Raw genomic sequence first — 15,128 nt, forward strand, 5'->3', positions numbered from 1 at the left:
ATTTCAGTGCGCCCCCCTAACTTTTGATTGCAAGGTCTGACATTGACCCCCTTTTCAGGAGTTGACCTAGAGCCCACCAAGGTCATGCATATCAAGTTTGGTCAATGTCAGACCTTGCAATACACTGTAAGGCACTGTAAGGCTACTGTCCTGCCTCACTTCCAGTGATGAAGCTAAGCTATGCTAACGGAGCATCTATTCCCAAAGCTAAAATGCACGCACAGAGACAAAAAAGGTATGTATCTTCTTGTCTAACTCCAGGGAAGATGTTAAATAAGCTAATTTCCCAAAATAGTGGAGTTATCCTTTAAGGAATCCTAAAGGGTAAGGGTCAGCATGCTGGACCCATAGTCCTGTTTTCTATTTCCCCGTGGTGCTGATGATGATGACGACTGGCAGAGACACCACCAGCTCTGGCTTGTTAGCCTCAACACTAAGTAATGGGGACGACGCTCTGTACCAGCCCTGAAATAAATGCCGAAACCTACTCCACACGTTGCACATTTAAAGCAGCATAGTTGCATTGTTGCAAAGTAAAGCAATTTTGAGTATGTTCAAGTGCAACAGTGGCCCCATTAACTTTGAATTTGTTTTCGTGGCCAGCTAAGGAGGAGCTCTGTATCCAGTACGAAGCACTGCCTGGATCGTGGAGTATTCCATTTAATAATCTTCCTTGCCTATTATTATACTACCTACTATACTAATATGTCTTCATACTACTATGCACTCAACACTGCAGCACTGAATGAATGAATGAATGAAAACTTTATTTAACAGATTGCAGAATGGGTACAATACAGTATACGGCTCAATACACACAATTGTTAAGGGGATGCAGACCAGAGAAAGACGTTTGTCTTGTTTCCATCAGGGTCCCCCATTTTCAATTCATATAGACATTTATGACATACACACGACATACATGACATTTATGGCATAGGGACATATAGGTATTTAGTACTGATACATTTGTGACATAAACGGTATTCAAATATACAGTACTGTTACCCCTAGATCCTGACAGAGTATATACATATGATGGGGAGGGGACTGTACATTAGGAGGGGGTGGGTGGGCGGGAGAGAAATATACATACGGCGGGGAGGGAATATACATGCGGTGGGGAGGAGACTGTCTATTAAGTTTAAACACTGTCTGATGAACATTGTCACTCAGCTGAATGAGCCGTACCCTTCCTCCTGCTGACTTGTCGTACATAAAAGCGTCGGCTAGATAAAAGCGTCGGCTAAGTTAAATGACTAAATGTAAAGGACTCTACCCTGTTTAGAGCAGGGGTTCCCAAACTTTTCAGGCCGGGGCCCAGAAAATAAGGCGTCAGAGAGCCGCGGCCCAATGCACATCGTCTGGCTTTTTTTTTTTTTTTTTTTGCCAGGCGACCGATTTTTTAAGCCAAATATCACTTCAATCCTATTAAGTTAGTTCAAGTTAGTTATTCATTTATATGTGCTATTTATGAGAGGGCTAACTTGTTGCAAAATAATAATGATAATAATAATAGCCTCATTAAAATACTATTGTTGCTTCGGTTGTTTCAGCGTTTTATGTGCATAATCTGTTATTTAGTTTGAAATGTTCGTTGAAATAAGTAGATTTTTCGTTTTTGTTTATTTATTAAGTTAATATAAAACCATATAGTCACATTTTAGAATACAATAGAATAGAATTTTAGAATACAACTAGAAACACTGTCCTGGCCTGCTTCTAAGTTCAGTGGCCTGAAAAAAAAAAAAAAAAAAAAAAAAAAAAATCTTTTTTAAAATCATCTCGCGGCCCATCCGTGGCTGCTCGCGGCCCACCTTTGGGTCGCGACCCCGACTTTGGGAACCACTGCTTTAGACAACATCGTCGATGAGTAGAAAACAGGGCTAGGGGCCCAAAGTTTGGAACTCACGCTTTAATAATAATAGCAAAGGACAGCATTTGAAAGCATTACCGGGGGGTCCCCTAACTTCGCTCTCGTCTCGTCCTCCTCCCTGTCGGGCTGCTTCACGCCCCCCCCCCCCCCCCCCCCCCCCCCCCCCCCCCCCAGCCGATGGTTATGCACCTGGCCTGTGTGAACATGAGGATGTCGATGCCCGAGGCGCTGGCGGCCGCCACCATAAACGCAGCCTACTCCCTGGGGCGCTCCCACACACACGGCTCCCTGGAGGTCCACAAGCACGGAGACCTGCTGGTCCTCAACAGCTCGCGGTAAACCAGCCGGCCGCGGACAGACAGGCGTCTCAGTGGGACACGTGCTGTGTGTGGGCCAATGTGGTGACGCAGACGCAAGATGATATTTAACGTATACAGAGAGTGGACACAGACTAGAGTATAACCCAAGGAAGTATACTGGGCATAAAATATGAAAGACATACCTGTAGAGAGAGAGAGAGAGAGTGTGTGTGTGTGTGTGTGTGTGTGTGTGTGTGTGTGTGTGTGTGTGTGTGTGTGTGTGTGTGTGTGTGTGTGTGTGTGTGTGTGTGTGTGTGTGTGTGTGTGTGTGTGTGTGTGTGTGTGTGTGTGTGTGTGTGTGTGTGTGTGTGTGTGTGTGTGTGTGTGTAGACAGATAAAAAAATATATATCGTTGAGAATGTTGTATGACGTGACTATTGTTTTTTTTTGTTTGTTCAGTGTTGTACATTCAAGCAAGTAATCTGTAGACATTATTTATTTTAGATGACATTAAGTGATACGTTCCTGCATGGTTTTTGCATTCCAGTATGATGTGTGGTGCTTAACAGCTGTGTGATTGGCCTGTTTTTACTGCAGGTGGGAACACCTGATCTACCAGATGGGAGGACACCAGGAAGCCATCCGCTATGTTGTCATCAAAGGCAATGTCGTGCATGACAACGACAAAACCATGGACTTCTAACCATAGGAAAATAAGCTTAATTTCTCTGCTTCCGACTTCTGAGTGATATCGAACAAGCACAGATCCTGTATAGGCCCACACAGCGCCTGTGTTCAATTCACTTCAACGTCAAATAATAGATGTAGCAGTACTGTCTATCTGTCTATCTGTATGTCATATATGTCCTGATGAATTGAAAATGGGGGACCCTGATGTAAACAAGACGAAAGTCTTTCTCTGGTCTGCATCCCCTTAACAATTGTGTGTATTGAGCTGTACTGTACTGTACCCATTCTGCAATCTGTTAATCAACTTTTCAATCAATCAATCAATCAATCAAACGCCCCCTAGAGGCCATCTCACAAAGCCTCTGTGATTGAGGTCACTATGAAAACGTCACTAGATGCACCATGGGCGGGGTAATCAGATTTACATCATGAACAAAACTACAGAAACGGATCACACCGATTTTGAATCGTTACCCCAGCATCCCTTGTGGTCAGCAGCATGGTTGAACGCTGTTCTCAGACAGGCAATATGCTGGTGGTAAAAGTGTGTATGATTAGAAGATCTGATTCGGTCACTTGGCCAAGTGTTTCAATCATCACCATATTGGCACGATACCTTTCGGTGTCGATTAATTGTATTTACCTGATTGCATTTGCTTATTTATTTAACATGTATCTTTTCATTAATCGATTGCATTGTAATATAGTGTCTTGGAAGACTGTAGCCCTTTTAGAGATCCAAATAAAAACCGGTCAAATCACTATAATCTCCATATTCTGTTTGTCATTTTGTTTCAGGACTGGTTTGGTTTCTCTCCCATAGTTAATCTTTATCGGCTTAAAAATAATTTGCCCTCTCCCCGCCCTCCGTTTCCACTAAGTACAATACAGGTAAACTCATCACTAAGTCAATGTATATAGAAAGTATATATAACACAGCTGTTTCATTAAAGGGGAACTTCACCAAAAAAACAATGCACTTATTTTGCACATAATCTCATAATCTCACACACATCCAAAAACAGTTTTGCACACATTCATTTAGTAATTTTTTTTCATTTCATGGTACTGTAATTAACACAAGGATTCAGTGTCCTGGTCACTGGTATATGCAAACTCAATGACTCAATAACGGTCAAACTAAATGTGTGCAAAATAGTTATGGGATGTGTGTGAGATTATGTGAAAAATAAATCTGCATTGCTTTTTTGGCGAAGTGCCCCTTTAACACCTAAGGAATATCTAAGAATGTTTGTCATCAAAAGGAGATGAAACCGTTTGGACTGGGAACGATTTCACCTGCCTTATCACGGTGAGAATGTGCGCACTCTGCCTATCAAAGGGTCAGTGTTTGACAAGTTGTGAAAGCAAATAGCCAATGAAGAAAAGAAAGATTAAGAGGAAAATACCACATCTGGCCAATCATTAATGATCACACCAAGCCTCAATACTATCAGCCAAGAAAAACATTGTTTCCTTACAAACTCTGCTTTTTATTGAACCTCTCTGTCGTATTCATCGCTAGTCATTACACGCCAAACCCCGCCGCTCTCTCGCAAGACGCTCGTATTTTTGAACCTCCTCGTCTAGTTCAGGGCCACGACACGATAATTCAACATTACTTTTGCAGTTATACTGTTTATTAAAACACACACGTATTTAACAACGACCTCAAGTACTTCCTATTAGCTCCTGTATCATAACACAAGCGTATTTGTACGCTCTGTAAACGAGCACCTGGGGGGAGCCTCATGCGCATGCGCGGCGTAGGGAACGAGCATAGAGCTGCTGGTATTCACGAAGGAGAGCGCTGGCCAATCAGAGAAACGCGGAAGTACATGTTGGTTGCCGAAATTGTTCACGCTGCCAGTACTTCAGAATCCATTTGCGTTTTCCTCTGGGATTGATTGATTAATTGAAACGTTTATTAACAGATTGCAGAATGGGTACAGTACAGTACAGCTCAATACATACAATTGTTAAGGGGATGCAGACCAGAGAAAGACTTTCGTCTTGTTTACATCAGGGTCCCCCATTTTCAATTCATCATAACATATATGACATACATGACATACAGATAGACAGTACTGCTACATCTATACATTTATGACATATCAGATTTGCAAATACAGTACTGTTTGTGATACAAAAGTGTCCAGAAAAAGAGTGTATATACATTTGACGTAGAAACTGTACATTGGAGGAGGTTGGGTGGGTGGGGTGGGGTTGGGTGGGGGCTGTACATTGGAGGTGGGGGGGGGGGGGGGGGTTGGGTAGGGGACACACACACATTTTACACTGTACATTGGAATACTGACAAAGCCTTACTTGGTCATTTACTGTACAACTAGGTTAGGACATTTGTAGGGGCCAGTTTCGAATTGCAGTCTCACGTAGGTGTTTTTTGAGAGTGTTTTTGAAAGTGGGTAGTGATTCACATTCCTTTACAGCTTTAGGTAGGGCGTTCCACATTGATGTGGCATAATTGCGAAACGTGTTTAGTCCCTTGTTTGAGCCGAATCTGGGTTTTACATGATTTGTGGAGCTCCCTCTGGTGTTGTGATCGTGGTATTCACTGACCTTTGGGAAGTATTTTGACATGTACATGGGTACCTTGGTCGCGTATTGTATCTTGTAGACCAGGCCCATTGCAAGTTGCTGGGGCTACACCGATAGACAAACAAATTAGCTTGCATGTAGGCCTGCCAAGGAAACCAACTGTGTGCATGTGTGTGTGCGTGTGCGTGCGTGCGTGCGTGTGTGTGTGTGAGTCTCTCTCTCTATGAGTGTGTCTAGGGGCCACAGGTGGCCACTTTATCTATACTCAGTCATCACATCTATAGCCCACAGACAAGAGAGAGAGAGGGGGAGGGAGAGAGAGAGAGAGAGATACATGAAAGTGTACAGTATGTTGTGTAAGAGAGAGAGAGAGAGAGAGGTACATGGAAGTGTACAGTATGTTTGTGTGTGTAAGAGAGAGAGATAGAGAGAGAGCGAGAGAGAGAGGGAGAGACCGCCCCTGTTCCCCTCTGCCCATGTAGTTCACAGTGACCCCTCCCCCCTCTTCCCCGAGAGGGTCTCTTCAGACACAGGTAAAATATCAACATGGCAGCATGCGCTAATAAACGTGAGGAGTTTGTTCCCAAGAGCCAAAACGCAAGTCACACAGCAATCCATTACTGGGTGAATAGCTAGGTGTGAACCCCTCCAAGGAGTCACTTTGAGTGATCTATGACCACTGAAAAAAAAAGTTTGTTGGATTTACTTGATTTTCGCTTTCACACAGGGGCTGTTTGGTCCGGAGTCTCCGGACTATCGGACCAGAATTCGATTGTCCGGTTTTTCGGGTTTGTGTGAATGCGCGTCGAACTCGGTCCGCGGACCAAACACACAAACTCTGGTCCGACTGAAAACATAGGTCTCGGCAGGGGCGTATCTAGACCCAGCACTTCAGTAGGGCACAGAAGGGCACCAAAAACTATGAAGCGCAGCGCGACCGCGAGAAAAATTTGGCCGGTTTTGGTCGGTTTGTGGGCGAAAATGGGTGGATTTTGTAACTATTTTTTTTAAACTTTATTTCGGTTTTAGGGTTAGGTTAGGGTTATGTTATTTAATTATTTGGGGGAGCCAGCCCCCCAAACTCCTGAAATGCATAGAAATCTATGAAATAAATAAAACAATCTGACATTTATATTAAAAAGAGTTAGCCCCCCAAACCCCTAAAATACATAGAAATCTATGCATTTTGGAACAGTTACTATATATATAGTCAAGAAAGCATTTAGTCATACTTAAAGTTTAAAGTGCTTTACTTGCATTGAACATTGCATTGAACATTGAACATTGAGGAGACATCATTAGAAAGCACAATGTATGTTTCCATAGTTACGCAGATTACACACAATTGTACATCTCCACTTAACCAAATTATCACACAGCTATAAACTCCATTTCCGCCTGTCTCTTAGCAATAAACAAATGGATGACGAACAACTTCCTAAAATTAAATGAGGGCAAAACTGAAATCCTACTAGTCGGTCCTATAACAAAAAGAGAAATGTTACAGAGCAATATGGGGCAACTTACTCCTTGGATCAAACCCAAAGTTACAAGTAAATAACCTACACTGGCTTCCGGTAACATTTAGAATTGATTTCAAGGTCCTCCTCCTTATATACAAAGTATAAACATTGCGATCATCTACTATTGAAGGTTCCAAGCCACAGTCTAAAGAAAATCGGGGATGCAGCCTTTGCTAACTATGCACCAAAGTTATGGAACACACTACCTATGGACATTAGGGAAGCTAGATCTCTTAATCTGTTCCAACGGATCACCACCTTAACGCGGTGGGGCAGTTTGTGCGTCTCAATGACCCCTAGAGCTATGTCGGCAGGAGTCTTGTACTCCTAGCAGGGTCACCCAAGCCGAACAGGTCGAAGGAGAGAGACCAGACGAAGAGTGATCCAACTGGTCCTCCAGGTTGGGGGTTGGGCTGAGGGCCGATAACCCGCTCCCGGAAAAAAAACGTTATTACAGAAACCAGAAACAGAGCAAATTCACACAATCTTCGAGACGCCATAGCCAGTCCTTCTTGTAACAGGAGAGACACCATGACACCCAAGGGCCAAAGCCGCGAGGACGCCTTTGGGCCGAATAGGCCACTAGTGCATCCGAAGGAAACCATGAAAATTGGGAATTGGAACGTACAAACACTGTACAGGAGCGGCAATATTGCCATAGTAGCAAGAGAGATGACAACCAGAGGAATCGACATCATAGGAATCAGCGAAACACACTGGACCGGGCAAGGAAAAGTGGAGCTTGCAACCGGAGAATCCATAATATACTCAGGAAGAGATGATGACAACCACAGACAAGGGGTTGGCATAGTGATGTCTAAAAAAGCAGCAAGAGCACTGATAGACTGGACACCAGTCAGTGAAAGGATCATTCAAGCTAGGTACCATTCCCAACACATCAAGCTCACAGTTGTCCACATCTATGCACCCACAGAAGATGCAGAGGATCAAGTAAAAAATGAATTCTACAGGAGACTGCAAGACGTCCTAGACAGCAGGAACATACACGACATGCTGATCATCACCGGGGATATGAACGCCAAAGTGGGAGATGAAAACCAGGGCTACGAAAGAGTGATGGGCAAGCACGGGATCGGAAAGCGTAACGACAATGGAGAAAGACTGTGTGAAATGTCTGACATGAACGAGCTAGTCATTACTGGAACACTATTCCCACATAAGAATATACACAAGGCCACGTGGGTATCTCCGGACGGGAAGACCAAGAACCAGATAGACCATGTGCTAATTAACAAACGATTCAGGAACTCAGTGAAAGACACAAGAGTATGCAGATCTGCAGACATTGGAAGCGACCACTACCTCGTGTGTACAACGGTCAAGTTAAGACTGAAGACGAAGCAGAAGGAAAAGAAAAGCACCAGAGTCAAGTACAACACAACAAAGCTGAAAGATGAAGCCATCCTGAAGTCTTTTACCATCAACCTGAGAAACAGGTTTCAGGTGCTGGAAGATGAAGGGCGAGGAATAGAAGACAACGAAGAGGTCGATCGTGACTCTCAGGTTCTGGAGAAAGCCTACACAGAAGTCGCTGAAGCAATCCTGGGTAGACCACGGAAGAATAAGAAGCCATGGATCAGTGAAAAATCATGGAAACTTGTAGACCAGCGGGAAACAATAAACAAGAGGATCCTTGGCACACACTCGGAAAGAATCAAGAAACAGCTAAAAGCAAAGTACACAGAGAAGGATAGAGAAACAAAGAGAAGTATAAAGACGGACAAAAAGAAATGGATGGAGAACATTGCAAGTGAAGCAGAAGAAGCTGCAAGGAAACAACAAATGAAGACACTGTACGGTCTTACGAAGGCACTGTGCAACGAGAGACCTAGACAGAGCACAGCAGTACTGGACAAGAATGGCAACCTCATCAGCGGAAAAGATGCAGTGCAGGCAAGGTGGACAGAACACTTCAAGGAAGTACTGAATAGGGAACCACCAGAAAACCCAATAACTGATGAGGAAGAATGTGAACTCACTAACATGATTGAAGAGATTCCTGTACATGAACCAACACTAAGTGAAGTAAAGGAAGTGATTAAAGGACTTCAGAATGGGAAAGCACCAGGAATCGACAACATCACAGCCGAGTTATTAAAGGCAGACATTGAGTTTTCAGCAAAGAAGGTACATCAATTGTTGGAAAAAATATGGAGGCAGGAGAAGATCCCGAAGAACTGGAAGAGGGGGCTTATCATCAAACTAGCAAAGAAAGGAAACCTCAAAGAATGCAAGAACTCAAGAGGCATCACCCTACTTCCAGTTGTAGGCAAGATACTTGGCAGGATCATCATTGACCGAATCAGAATTGGAATCGACTCACGGCTAAGAAAAGAACAAGCCGGTTACAGAAGAGGAAGAGGAACAACAGAACAAGTCTTCATACTGCGGAACATCATTGAGCAAGTAAACGAGTGGCAAGCAACACTCCACCTGAACTTTGTGGATTTTGAAAAGGCTTTCGACTCAGTCCACCATGAAAGCCTATGGCTAATTATGAAGAAATATGGAATACCAGAGAAGATTGTCCAGATAGTGAAAATATTCTATGAAGACTTCCAGTGTGCAGTAGAAGACCAAGGAGAAATATGCGAGTGGTTTAACATCAACAGCGGTGTCAAACAAGGATGCAACATGTCAGGTTTTTTATTCTTAATGATCATGGATTGGATAATGAGAAGAACAGTTGGACAAGGTGAGAATGGAATCAGATGGAAGTTGACATCAAAACTCGACGATCTGGATTTTGCAGATGATGTAGCATTACTCTCCTCTACCAAACACCAAATCCAGGAAAAAACGACAAGAATGGAGAGAGAAGCCAGACGAGTGGGACTCAAGATTAACACCGGCAAGACAAAAACCATGAGAATTAATGCAAGAAACCATGACAAAATCAACATCAACGACGAAGAGATTGAGGATGTAGACCAATTCACATACTTGGGAGCCACCATCTGTAAAGAGGGAGGGGGTATGAAAGACCTAAAGAACAGACTATCCAAAGCAAGAGGTGCATTCATCAAACTCAAAAAGATCTGGCACTCCAACAGCATCTCAAGAAGAACAAAGCTGAGATTGTACAAAACACTGGTTGTGCCAGTCCTACTGTATGGATGTGAAACATGGAAGATGAACAAGGGAGACAACAAATCAGTCGACGTGTTCCATAACAGATGCCTCAGAAGAATCCTCAAAATCCAGTGGCAAGACCGCATCAGCACCGTAGAGCTACTAGAAAGAGCCGACATGAAGCCGTTGAGCAAGGAAGTGAAGTGGCGAAGATGGAAGATGATAGGACACATACTGAGGCAAGACCACAACAACGACTGCAACATATCAATGACTTGGGCACCAGAAGGGAAAAGAAGAAAGGGAAGACCAAAGACTACCTGGAGACGCACAGTAGAGAAAGAAAGAAAAGAGGCAGGGTGGAGCTCATGGCCTGAAGCAAGAACAATGGCAGCTGACCGAGAGAAGTGGAAAAGCTCTGTGAAGGCCTTATGTGCCACTAGGCACGAAGTGGATAGGTAACAGGTAACAGATCTCTTAATATTTTCAGAAATAAGCTAAAAACGTACCTCTTCACCATAGCCTTCTAATACACCCCGCTGTTGATTGTACTGTAGCACTATTTTACTCTGGCCATTCTATTGCATAATTTTACTATCTATTCTACTATTCTATTATTGCACTGTATTATTGGTGTGCAAACCAGTCAACTTACAAAAAAGAGCCTGTTGGAGGATTTCAACAAGATAAATGCGACAACATTGCAAAATATTTCACTATAATATTTCAAAGTGAAGTAAAAAATATTATAATAATTATTTGATCATGTTAAATGATCATTTGATCATGTTAAAAAAGGGGAAATAAAAAACATTTGTAAATTTTTTTTTAAATTTGTTTTTTTAATCACTGGGGCACAGATGATCATCAGTAGGGCACGTGCCCTACTGATAGTGGTCTAGATACGCCGATGGGTCTCGGTTCGCTTCTTCGGACCAAACGCGGACCAAATATAGGAAGTGCTTATTATTACCACTGCTCGCAGCATCTCTATCTATCTATCTATCTATCTCTCTATCTATCTATCTATCTATCTATCTATCTATCTATCTATCTATCTATCTATCTATCTATCTATCTATCTATCTATCTATCTATCTATCTATCTATCTATCTATCTATCTATCTATCTATCTATCTATCTATCTATCTATCTATCTATCTATCTATCTATCTATCTATCTATCTATCTATCTATCTATCTATCTATCTATCTATCTATCTATCTATCTATCTATCTATCTATCTATCTATCTATCTATCTATCTATCTATCTATCTATCTATCTATCTATCTATCTATCTATCTATCTATCTATCTATCTATCTATCTATCTATCTATCTATCTATCTATCTATCTATCTATCTATCTATCTATCTATCTATCTATCTATCTATCTATCTATCTATCTATCTATCTATCTATCTATCTATCTATCTATCTATCTATCTATCTATCTATCTATCTATCTATCTATCTATCTATCTATCTATCTATCTAACTGTGCATCTTGGGAAGAAGGAAGAAAAACGCGGCTTATTATATTATTACCGAGGCGCACGGCATTCACTGCAAAACAAGCACACTGTACACATATGGGCAGAAGACCAAATAAAACAGCTACTTGTGGGCACTCATAAAAACAACGTGGTGTACAAGTTGTTTAGCGAGAGGATGGTGGTAATGGGCTTCAATAGAACAATGGATCAATGCCACATCAAAACTCGCCTCCGCTGATCTGGAGGGCTCTGCAGTCCACACACACAGACACACACGGCGCGCGCGCACACACACGGGCTCGCAGCCACACACACACATTTCCACTGTCCAATAGACGAGCGCCCTTTTCGACCGCGTGACATTGTTCAGAAAGTTCGGTGCGCCTGACAAATTGCTATGTGAACGCAGGCGAACCAAATGAAGAATGCAACAATGTTGCAACTTCACCACCAGAACCGCACCGAGTCCACCAAAACTATATGTGAAAGCGAAATTTAAAATTGTAAGTTCAGAATGTTAGACTCCTATCCATATTTCCTGCTGACCAATGATGTTGTTGATTGGTAGAGTCCTTTCTCAACACAATCCATGCTGTTCTTCATAGTGGATACCTGGAGCTCTATATATTAGCCACAAAATTTATGCAAAGTCAGATGGGGCCTTGCACCAGTCTATACACACCCTGTAATAAACGCTGGAGTCTACTTTCAGTGCACTGTGGAATAGGGTTCAGTGTTTATTTCGGGGGCTTGTACAGACTGGAGCGTGGCCCCATTGACATTGCATTTGTCTTCTGGTTACAGTTTTTCTCAATTGCTTTGGTGCATTTCTCTGATCAGAATTAAAGTTCTCATAACTGTTAGTTCAACCTCCACAACATTTTGTCATTTGTGCACATCATAGTAGCAGTTTCTCATTCCTCCGAACAAATTACAAATGCTTTTGGACATGCATCAATTGCTTTCATACAATTCTCTGCTGTTTTATAACATTATCATTTGCTTATGTCATGTCAGTCAAAATTAACTATACTTATGACTGCTGAATAGTCATTCCCTATAAAACTAATAGTCCTCATTTCATTGATTGAGTCATTACATACAAAAATGTTGAACTAGTTGTCAAAATCTATCAATCACGGCCTCACAATGGCTGAGGCTGGTCAAAGGGTGCAGCCAAATGTTGAGAGAACCACTGTAAATTAAATGACTGTATTCAAACATTTCGTCGGGAGAGCAGGTGTGTACATTGGACAGTAATTCAGCACTAAACAATCTGCACTGCACTACTGCCATTGTGTCATACATGAAGCTTGCAGTGGGACAAGAACTTGTCACTTTTTACATTTTACATTTAGACAGCTTTACTGCAGCACAGATTGACTGTATTGTAGTGTACAGTAGTGTTACAGTAAATATTTGCCATATTTACAGTATGGTACTGTACTGCATTATTTTACAAGTGGGAAGCACTGTTATTGTACACTACAGTAATATGGGTTACTGTAAAGCAGTATATCTCATGTTTGCTGTACATTACTGTAATTTTACTCTGCACCACATAGGATTGCAAGACAACCTCGCAGAGGTGGAAGAGGGCCCCTTTTTAAGAGGAAGACATTTGTGCAATGGTGATTGCAAACAATGCCATAAGGTTTGCAGAGATACAAAGCGCTGTTATAGAGGATGACAACATCTTTGGGAATATTGAATCCGTTTCAATCGCTACAATTGACAGAGTGCTCAGTGGAAATTAAATGTGCATGAAACAATTGTAGTACAATTGACAAATGAGTAGCCATTTGACTGGAACAGAGTGAAGGAGATCCGCCACCAGTATGCACAAGTAAAACAAAATGTGTTCTATGCATACTCTAATGTTCAGTGCTGTAAACTGGTTACTTTGTGTAGTGCCATGCAGTACACTTACCTGACAGTTCATACTGTACAATATGTTGTCCAAAATGCATTATGTTAGACAGGAAAAGTTTATAGCTTTTATCTCTCTCTTCTGGGATAAAGCGTGTACCAGGGAACCGCTGCACACATTATACGTTGATGAGGCGGGTTTCAATCTGGCAAAAGGTAGACGGCGTGGAAGAAATCCCATTGGACAGAGAGCAACCATTGATGTCCCAGACCAACAAGGGGGGAATATTACAATGTGTACAGTGTGTACAGTAATGTGTAACTGTAGATTTAAAATGGCTGTGCAAATAGTGTATAGTGCTGTCTTGAGCATTTTCAGGTAGTGTCACCAATATCTTACTTTTTTGCATTGGAAAACACTTACAGAGTGATCTGTCATAATGAAAACATGACAAAGCCATTTGACTATCTTGTTCATAAACAATGGTGTCAGGACTTTTCATTTTGATGACAGTGACACTTTCATTGACATGAATACTTGCTTTTGAGGAATGAACTATCTATTTTGAGCAAGTGACAAGCTTCTGCAGGTTATCAACTAGGTTTTGCTATTTGTACTAATTGTTTTGAGAAATGCACTAACAGTTATGAGAACTTTAATTCTGATCAGAGAAATGCACCAAAGCAATTGAGAAAAACTGTAACTAGGCAGAACTGTGGCGTATCCAGTATACAGAACAGCATGGACCGTGCAGAGACAGGACTCACCGATCATTGGTAAGTAGGAAATGGGGATAAAGGTCCAAAATTCTGAACTTACCCAACCGCTTAAGCCCGACGGGACCGGTCCCAAAATGACATCGCGTCATAAATCAAGCTCTCCAGACTGTCTGACAAAATTATCTTTTTTTTTCTCCAAACGTATTCAAGAATAAACATCATAACCATGTCACAACAGCAGTTATAATGTATATTTTCATCAATACGTTTGTTTACCAATAGATTAACTCAATGGACGCCAGACCCGAATAAAGTCGGGTTAACTCGCCGACGCTTGAGCGCCAAACCCCGAGAAAAGTCGGGGTTTTCATCGTTATTTCTTTTATTCGATATTTCCATTCATTATCCATCCAGGGAGCCTGGTGTTATCATAGGGAATGAGTCTGAGATCGCAAAAGTCCAATACCGCCGCCTGGTAGGATGCGGCCGGTATTGCACATCCTTTGACACTTAACCCCTAATTGCTCCCGAGGAGCAGGTCCCTCCGCCATCGGTGTGTGAATGTGTCAATGAACGTGTGAGTGAACGGGTCAAATGTGAGTAACAAATTGTAAAGCGCTTTGGATAAAAGTGCTATATAAAAAAGCAGCCATTTACCATTTACTGTACTTTGGGGTCGGGGGGGGGGGGGGGGGTTGTTGTTTAGTTGTTACCGAGAACACATTGGCTACTAATCTACTCATAACATCATTGCGTTCATTGACTGTCTTCCCAATGGCAGAAACCAGAGAAGTAAGACTCAAACTTGTGATGTTGTCAGTTATACATTTTGTAGACACACTGAACGTTTTTTTTTATCATACCCAAATTCGCTTTATTCTTAGTGTTCTGAGTTCTGAAACAAAAAATGTACCCATAACTACACTGTTTAAATGGCCCGATTTGTCAAATCTGCCTGCTTTCTGGGTTGCTGACATTTTGATTGGAAGGTTCAATTTA

The sequence above is a fragment of the Notolepis coatsorum genome, assembly GCF_963971535.1.
Source record: "Notolepis coatsorum genome assembly, chromosome: 15".
Classification (NCBI taxonomy): domain Eukaryota; kingdom Metazoa; phylum Chordata; class Actinopteri; order Aulopiformes; family Paralepididae; genus Notolepis; species Notolepis coatsorum.